Source organism: Panthera tigris, chromosome F2 (assembly GCF_018350195.1).
Source record: "Panthera tigris isolate Pti1 chromosome F2, P.tigris_Pti1_mat1.1, whole genome shotgun sequence".
NCBI lineage: Eukaryota > Metazoa > Chordata > Mammalia > Carnivora > Felidae > Panthera > Panthera tigris.
The window spans coordinates 8,206,973-8,216,217 of NC_056676.1; the positions used below are offsets into that span (position 1 = coordinate 8,206,973).

Sequence of the window (9,245 nt, forward strand, 5' to 3'; positions counted from 1 at the left end):
CCAACGCGGGGCTCGAACTCACAGACCGTGAGATCATGACCTGAGCTGAAGTCAGATGCTTAACCGACTGAGCCACCCAGGCGCCCCCAAATCCATTACTTTTTACTTCATTTATGGGACATCACTCCATCTCCTCTCCCTGTCTTTCATATCTTTTCTGAGACCATTTTCATTCTGTCTGCCATCACACCAAAATTGTGCGAGACAAAAATCAAAACTTCGATTTTTCCCCCTTTCCCTCTCTCTCTCTTCCTCTTTTTTTTTTTTTAAGTTTATTTATTTTGAGAGAAAGAAAGAGAGAGAGAATGAGAGCGTGAACAGGGGAAGAACACCCAGAGAGAGAAAGGGAGAGAGAGAATCCCAAGCAGGCTGTCAGCACAGAGCCCCATGTGGGGCTCAAGCTCACAAACCATGAGCTCATGACCTGTGCCGAGATCAAGAGTCGAATGCTTAACCAACAGAGCCACCCAGGTTGCCCCTCTTCCTCGTCTTCTCGTCTTTCCCTTTTCCTTATTCATTCAAAAGCAGAAAAATTGAAGTGTCAGTTCCTTCAGAGTAGAGATCACATCATGGTTTTGTTTTGCTTTTTACTGAATGAATAAATGAATATTATCATAGACAGATTCATCAAGTTCTTTGCAACCTAACTTTCCTCATCTGAAGGCTGGTGGTTGTGGTGAGGGCTGTACAGAAATCACCTGCTCAGTGGCAGCACCTTAGTAACAAATAAGATAACCACTGCTGCTGAATTAACTCCTGACAATGTAAAGAAGTTGCTCCTTCCCAAGTTCAATGGCCTCTGCACTAGTCTCCCACTCAATTTTTCTGGCTGCAAGTAGGGGTGTGATGTCTCTTTCTGCCTTTCTGTATTCTCCCTTTTCTCTCTCTGGGTGGGACCTCTTCCTCTTCTCATGCTGAAATGTTGGTGATTCTCGATGTTCCTTCCTCAGCCCTCTTCTCATCTTCCTTAAGGTCTAGCAAAGCCACTCCTGAGGCTTTAACTACTCTTATGCACAGAAGATTGCTAAAAATAACCCATCTGGGGAGGCTCAGACATATAAAGCCCCTATTTAAAGAAAAATAAAAGAGCGTCCATTCCCCCAAATTTTTGGAACTATTTGTCATCAGACATGCCATTGGAAATATGTTCCCATTTTCTTTTTTGATGACTCAAGAATGGATTTCCCAGAATAAATTGCCACGCAGAGCAGAACTTTTTGGTATAGTTATTTCACTACTGATTTTGGTCCACTCTTTATTGCCTTCAGGAGAAGCGTGTCAGGAATTGCTTAAGATTGTTAGTATTATTGACCTTGGCTTACCTTTTGGCTTCGTAACCCTGTGTAAACTCAACACGTCCATCTCTGTTGAGACTTATGCAAAACTACGGTGAACATCAAGACCATCAAGTATTGTTTGGTGAATCTTTCCAGTGGGTGAAATAGGGATGTGTTTTGCCCCACTTCTCATTAACTTGCACCTTAACGACTTGGTATTTATTTTTGGTGAACTGAACACCTCCCGTTTCTTCTTACTCATACATTGGAAAGAAACATTCTATGTGCTGATAAAATTATCTTACTGGCATGAACTAGGTCAAGCCTTTATAGAAAACCTACCCTCTGGCTAATTAGTCTTTGACTGAGTAGATTGAGATTTCTACATCCAGATCATTAATGTTGTAAACATTCCTCTAAATTTAACCAATGTTTAAATATATGTAGCAAGCAATGTATTCAATTATCTAGGATACAATTTGGTTAATTGGAGGGTTCATTAAGAAGTTCCATTAAACAAAATTATGATTCTTTGGGTACAGCACCAACTTTAACGCATTTACATTTTTAATGTATTTAAGCTACATGATCAGACCTAGACATTTGAGACTTCCATCAATAATTCTTCCTATGCCGGTGGGTATCCAAAACAATTTTCCAAGGAAAACCTTTACCTTGCATGCCAGGCTTCCTTCCTCCAGCCTCTGGGGAAGACAAAGTGACAATATATTCAGACACAAGTTTTTTAATTCATGACAAGATATCAGTATTAACTCAAATGCAATTAGCTGTTGACGTATGGTTCTCCTTTAAAAATGTTGATACAGGGGAACCTGGGTGGCTCAGTGAGTTAAGTGTCCGACTTCGGCTCAGGTCATGATCTCGCGGTCTGTGAGTTCGAGCCCCACATTGCCTCCGTGCTGACAGCTCAGAGCCTGGAGCCTGCTTCGGATTCTGTGTCTCCCTCTCTCTCTCTGCCCCTCCCCCACTTGCACTCTGTCTCTCTCAAAAATAAATAAATACATATATTTTTAAAAAAAGAATATTGTTCTCTATAATCACATGATGCCCTCTTTATGAGAACCCACAGAAGAATTGTCTTTCAAATCTCAGTACCAAGGATAGTTATAACCCCAAATAGCACTTCTGTCCTAGGAATACTGCGAATCAAATGTTTCCCACTTTGCGGTGGGTCATAGAAAACTCGGAGACGCCTACCTCTAGCAATAGGTAAAGGCACCTGTGTGTGTGTGTGTGTGTGTGTGTGTGTCTACACCTCGGACCTTAAGTTTTTCGAAACTTCTATTTCTGTTCTCCACTGACTGTTCTCCACTTCTGTTCACCACTCTGAAAATTCCCCACTTAAAAAATTTTTTTTAACTTTATGGTGTGCCGTATCTTTGAAAACTGCCTCAGACTGGTTAGTTTTCATATCTGAGAGCATAAAAATAAGCAAAAAAAAAAAAAAAAAAAAAACTAAATAGATTATGAGTGTCAATCCTTAGCCTTGAACTGTCTCCCTGCCTCCACACTTTGATTGTTTACCAGCTTTCCCTCCTCAATCTTTCCAGAAGCACCTCAAATTCAACATGGAAAGAATTAGGCTCGCGGTCGTTTAGTTTCTCTTCATTCATTCAGCACCATCGCAAATGGCACATCGTCAGTGGCTAAAGACCTGAGTGTTGTCTTCGACAATCCGCACCCTCCTCCCCACAAGTCTGCCACTCATCCTGCTGATTATAGCTTCGAAATGTCTCCAATCTGTCCCAGCTGTCCTGCTTCACATCTGTGTCATTTCTCACCTTAAACTATTAAATTGGCTCTTATTTCTTACTCCAGCCACTAAATTGACTTTTATTTGAGTTTCCCCAGGCTAACTATCCCTCTTCCAAGCCCTCGTCTCTAAGTAGTTTTAAAATATCTTGCGGAGAACTTTCAAACACACATCTAACTGATATGTCGGCCTCACCAATCTACACTTATGAAATGAATAAATAATAGGTAAATAGAAAACTAAGGGGTGGTTTGGACCACTTTCGGTTTTTTCCCCCAAACTTAAATGACCATAAACTTTATTTTCTTGGGTTTTTTAAAAATGTGTCAAGGTTTTATTTAACTTCTAGTTAGCCGGTTTAGACTAATTTCCATCTTCTTATATGATCAGACTTGAATCATGCCAGTCATAAACTCTCCAGAAAGTCCACAGGCTACACAGCAGTATACAGACTGGCCATGGAGAACCAAGGCATGGGCAAGGGCAGGGGGTGTTCATGACAACCTCAGGGGAACAGAATCAAAACTGAGTCAGAGGGACACGTGCAACACTCGATCAAGAGCAAAGGCCAAGACCACGGTGAACACGGTGGACTGGGGTCACACCGAATTAGTGAGTAGGGGACTTGAATGGAGGGGCCTCCTGACAGGCGGGAGGAGAAACCCATGTGCCATAAAGGAACCTCGTAAGGACTGGTGAGTTAGAGGAAGGGGTGGGATTGACCAATCCCAATCTCTGGACTCAGTAGGCAGAGAAAGTGGGCGGGGCAAAAAAGGAGCCATGTTGGAGGCTATAACTAGACTCCTTCCCAAGAAAGTTACCCAGGATTTCTTCCCTTGGGAGCTTCCCACTGAGATACCAATTCCAGTCTTTTTTTCTTTTTTTGAAGTTTATTTATTTTGAGGGAGGGAGGGGCACAGAGAGAGAGAGAAAGAGAATCCCAAGCAGGCTCCAGGCTATCAGTGCAGAGCCGAACGCGGAGCTCAATCCCACCAACTGTGAGATCATGACCTGAGCTGAAATCAAGTCAGACGCTTAACCGACTGAACCGCCCAGGCACCCCAATGAGACACCAATTCAAATTTGAAAAGAACTTAAACAATAAGATGCAGAAATGGTTCTTCATCAATTAAGGGCTTTTTCAAATTTCTCTGAGCAGATAGTGTTATTTCTTTGGGAATCCAGAGGAAAGCATGCTGCTTCCCAATCCTCCCTAGGATCAGGCCAAGAGAATTAGTTGACCAGATGTTCAACCAGGACATATATTTATTTCCAATTCAACTCAAGGCAATAAGCAGTGATTTGGGGCCTCTGGTATGTAGGCAGTTGCTAAGTTGGGCCACCCCAATCCAACACAGTGGTGTTGGAATGCCAGGAGTGAAGAGTTGTCAAAGATCCTCTCTGTCCCAAACTCACCAGAACCTAGAAGAATATTATGAGAAATATCATCAATCCACAGAATCCCCATTTTGGATGTCCATCTGGCCTGCAGCCCGGAAGTGATATTTTGGTATTGCCCCACAATACCCAAATATTGGTATTGTGATATCAATAATATCAATATTATGATATTTTGGTATTGCCCACATCACCCTCCCCCAGCCATACACTATGTGGCAAATGGACAGTGGTGGGCTTCAGGGAATAGTAGCGTAATGAACAATGGCCCTCCCAACCTAACCCTGTTTCGTCATCTCCCACTAACTCCTCAGGTCACTTCAGTCTGGCTCTCCCAAGGTCCCCACAGACCTTCTAAAAAGGTCCAGTGAGTAACGTTTTTCCTTTATTTGATCCAAATGTAATTGTCAGAAATCCAGATGTCTCCCTTGACTTCTCACTCTTCCTCACCTCGTCCAGCGTCTGCTCAATTACCAAAGTGAGTCTACCCTCTAAGAATCTCTACATTCTGCCCAGTTCTATCATCTGCCCTAGACCATTATCCCAGGGACCGGGTATCACTGGTTGTTTTCTTGTTCCGATCCAATCCATTTCACAGAGAAACCAGGGCCATCTTTCTAAAACGCAAATATGATCAAACCTTTGTCATAAAACTTCAGTCGTTCATCAGTGCCCTTAAAACAACTTCAAACCACCGTGGCTTAGAAGGCCCTGCAGAGTCTAGATGAGGGTAACTCTCTCAGGTTCATCTCTCGTGTTCTAGCCACAAATGAATTATTTCAGTTTCTCGAACAGTTCTTTGCCTGGAACTCTTCCTGTCCTGTAACCTTTCCTGCTCCTGAGCACCTTTAATGTCAGCTTCTCTGTACAGTCCGAGGAGCTCCTGGACCACCCGCTGCATCCGGTTCCTCCGCCTTCAGAACACTTGTTCTCATATTGTCTATTTTCTTGTTATCTCCCCCAAAAGCCTGTAAGTGCAACATCAGGGACCATATGGGTCTTGCCGACCATCGCGTGTCTAGTGCCTCACAGAGGGCTAGGCACATAGAACACCAAGGAATTCCAACGCCAAGCTGGGATTCGCGTTTTTACTTTGGTCTTGTTTGGGGGATGCTGATGGGCTCATGACAGCACAAACAGACCGGTCGGCATGTAGGTCTGAGCTAATAAGGAACAAAGTGTTTACGTGGACTGAAAGCTTTCCCTACCCCGAAGTTCAGAAAGCTTGGCATTGCAGAGTGCTGTCCGATATGATCATTGTTTAGGAATACTTGTATCCTCATTAGCTCAGGCTGCTAGACCAAAGTAGACTAGGGGGACTTGAACAATAGACACTTATTTCTTACAGTTCTGGGAGCTGGAAAGTCCAAGATCAAGGGGTTGGCAGATTCTGTTCCTGGTAAGAAGCCACTTCCTGGCGCATAGACTGCTGCCTTCTCACTGTGTGTTCACCATGGCTCTTTCTGAGTCCTAGAGAGTGAGAAAGAGAAAGCAAGCTCAGGTCTCTTCTTTAAGGGCACTAATCCCATCTTGAGGACCCCACCCTCATGACCTATCTAAACCGACTTACCCCCCGCAAAGCCCCACCTCCAAAGACCATCACATCGGGGATTAGGGTTTCAACATATGAATTTTGGGGGTGACACAATTCAGTTCTAGCAATTTACAACAGCCCTCCATTTTCAAGTCTGAAATTTCACTTTCTTTTCACTGAACCTAATTAGATACATAACATTTTTACAGATTTCTTTGGATTCATACTTCCTTGGGAGCACTGCAATGATGGGCAGTTGCTAAAAAACAAAAGTCTAGTTAATTTCTAAGCTAACGAATTCAATTGTTAAACATGTCTTCAATAAGAAAAGAAATTTAGGGCAATTAGAAAGCTAGGAAGTCTGTGCCAAAAGCAGCAATTGATTTTAAAAAAAGAAAGCAGCAGATAAAACAATGTCCTGGAAATGTCGTAACAGGTAAAGGTATTATATTTCGGAGCTGCTGATCCCCAAAATGTTTCGAATGAGATTCACCACCTCATATGTACTTCAGTATCAAGTCAATTTAATGCAGTCACATTTGGCCAACAGCAGCGCCTTTATTTACAGATCGACTCTCATGATAATTTTAAACAGAACCAGATATTCAGGGGCGCCTGGGTGGCTCAGTCAGTTGAGCGTCTGACTCTCGATCTCAGCTCAGGTCATCTCACAGTTGGTGCCATTGAGCCCCCAAACTGGGCTCTGCACCGACAGCACGAAGCCTGCTTGGGGTTCTCTCTCTCCCTCTCTCTCTCTCTCTCTCTCTCTCTCTGCCCCTCCCTGGCTCATGCACTCTCTCTCTCTCCCTCCCTCTCTCTCTCTCTCTGTAAAAAAATGAAAACTTTAAAAAAAAAAGAAATGACATTCAATGATATTTTGGAAAATATATTCAAGTGGGCTTACAGAGAATGAATGCAGATTCTTGCCATTTTCCATGCAATGCCACTCTGGAAGAAGGACCAGTGAGATGGGAGAACAGGTGCAGGGACTAGATACCCAATGGGATCCTCTGGTTTGCTGTGGCCTTCATGTGTATGGCTGATTTCTAATGAGAAAATAGGTAGGGAGGAGTTTTGGAAAGAAACCTGCACGTGACCTCTATCAAAATAAAGCACCTGCCAGCTTCTTCCCCGCTAACAAATTTCCTCATTTTGAGCATGGCCACACCTGGCTTACTGATGCCTAAACTCAACCTAGAATTCTGGGCTTCCTAGCACCTTTTACACCTGAGTTTCTCCAGGGACTACACGACTTGGTAAGATGAAGGGTAGTCTAGGCAAGTTGAAGGTACGGATGGGGCAGGGCGAGGACCGTGCATGGAAGGCACAAAATAATCAATGTCTGGTTCGACCTTCTCTCTTCTTTCCTCCCTCATCCTCAAGCCCCCATCACCAACTCTGTTTCATTGATATGTATTATAGGCTGAGTTGGGTCTCTCCAAGGTTCATCTATTGAAGCCCTAATCCCTAATCCCTCGAGTTTTGACTATAGTGGAAGATAATCATCTTTCAAGAAGTGATTAAGTTAAAATGAGGTCTTTAGGGTGGACCTTAATCCAATGTAAGAAGAAATTTGGACACAGCAAGGATGCATACACACATAAGAAAGACTGTGTGAGGACACAGAGAGAAGACGGCCATCTCAAGCCAAGAGAGACCTCAGAAGAAACTAACCCTGCTGGCACCTGGATCTTGGATTTACAGCTTCCAAAACTACGAGAAAATAAATTTCTGTTGCTTGAGCCACCCAACTGTGTTTTGTTATGGAAGTCCTAGCAAACTAACACAGTATGTTTGATCCAATCTTAGCATGAAACTTAATGTTTTATTCTATTTTTTTTTTAATATTAAACAGCTTTCAAGCAGTTTGTTTCCAACCAGTTCTCACGGATGCACTCCATCACAGAGACGACAACACGTGCGAAGTCCCTGAGGCAGAAGAGGCGGCAGATTTAGGAAACTGCATGTAGCTCAGTCAGAGGCAGCCCTGTGATAAGGTGAACCAGGGCGACTCCACAACCCTGAAATGTGCAAGAGTCTCTAAAGACCCCAGAGAATCAGCAGCATTCAGTTATCGGCTATCAGGTTCCCACTGCATTCACATAACTGCAGTTTGTGTCAATTACATATATACATATGTTTGCAGTTATTGTTTTAAAAGAGAGTATGATCTGAGGCATTTCACCAGCACAGTTCACTGAATTGAATATCCTTATACCTTTACTTAGAACGAATGCTCATCAAAACTGCATGTGACTTCAGTAGAAGAGCAGATACCAAAACAGAGGCGCCTGGGTGGCTCAGTCGGTAAAGCATCCGACGTCAGCTCAGGTCATGATCTCGCGGTTCGTGAGTTCGAGCCCCGTGTCAGGCTCTGTGCCGACAGCTCAGGGCCTGGAGCCTCTTTTGGATTCTGTGTTTCCCCCTCCCATGTTCATGCTCTGTCTCTCTCTGTCTCTCAATAATATAAAAGTTAAAAAAAGATTTTTTTTAAGAGCAGCTACCAAAACATGCACTCTTATGAATGCACATTTCTGATTTATAATCAGACTGACTGATTCAAAAACAAATTTCAATAATCAGAAGGCTGGGATGCCCTAATCGCGAATGAGACACAAAGAGAGAGACGAATGTCTAAATTAAAAAAAGAGTCAATAGGTCTTCTGAATACAGGCAATCAGTAAAATAAAAGCTAAAGCTTGCTGAGGGTCTCATCTTCATCAGATGATTGAACCAAATGGGAAGGGGGGTCAAATATAATGATTAATCCTTTACATTCATAGACAAACATATTAGACTTAAATATCTTCATGGAGAGCTTAGGTGGCTCAGTCAGTTAAGTGTCTGACTCTTGATTTCAGCTCAGGTCATGATCTCGTGGTTTGTCGAATTGAGTCCCACGTCAGACTCTGAGCTGACAGCAAAGAGGTTCTACCTCTCTCTCTGAGCCTCCCGAGCTCACACATGCATGTGCACTCTCTCTCTCTCTCTCAAAATAAACAAACATGTTTTAAAAAATAAATAAAATAAATGTCTTCTTAAAATTTAATGGGTAGCCACTTAGGAGAAAAAAATGGACAACAAAGTTCAAAGTGAAACAGAATCAGCGAAACATATAACAAACGAAGAACGCAAAACAAAAGGCAAGAGTAGGACCAACTACACAATATATCCACAAAATAATTATTAAATTTAACTTGCTCACTAAAACAAAATGAGAACGACAACAACACCACCACCACCGAGAAAACAAGTGAAACAG

The 9,245-nt window shown here is 42.8% G+C and overlaps 1 long non-coding RNA gene across 1 annotated transcript; it reads right to left on the bottom strand.

The window, feature by feature from the left end:
• Positions 1 to 1,910: 1,910 nt before the first annotated feature.
• On the bottom strand, positions 1,911 to 7,006 carry LOC122235095. Its single transcript, XR_006213216.1, has 3 exons — positions 6,888 to 7,006; positions 5,796 to 5,919; positions 1,911 to 1,981 (listed from the first exon to the last, which is right to left on the bottom strand). It is a non-coding gene; the product is annotated as an uncharacterized LOC122235095 (long non-coding RNA).
• Between the last annotated feature and the right edge of the window lie 2,239 nt (positions 7,007 to 9,245).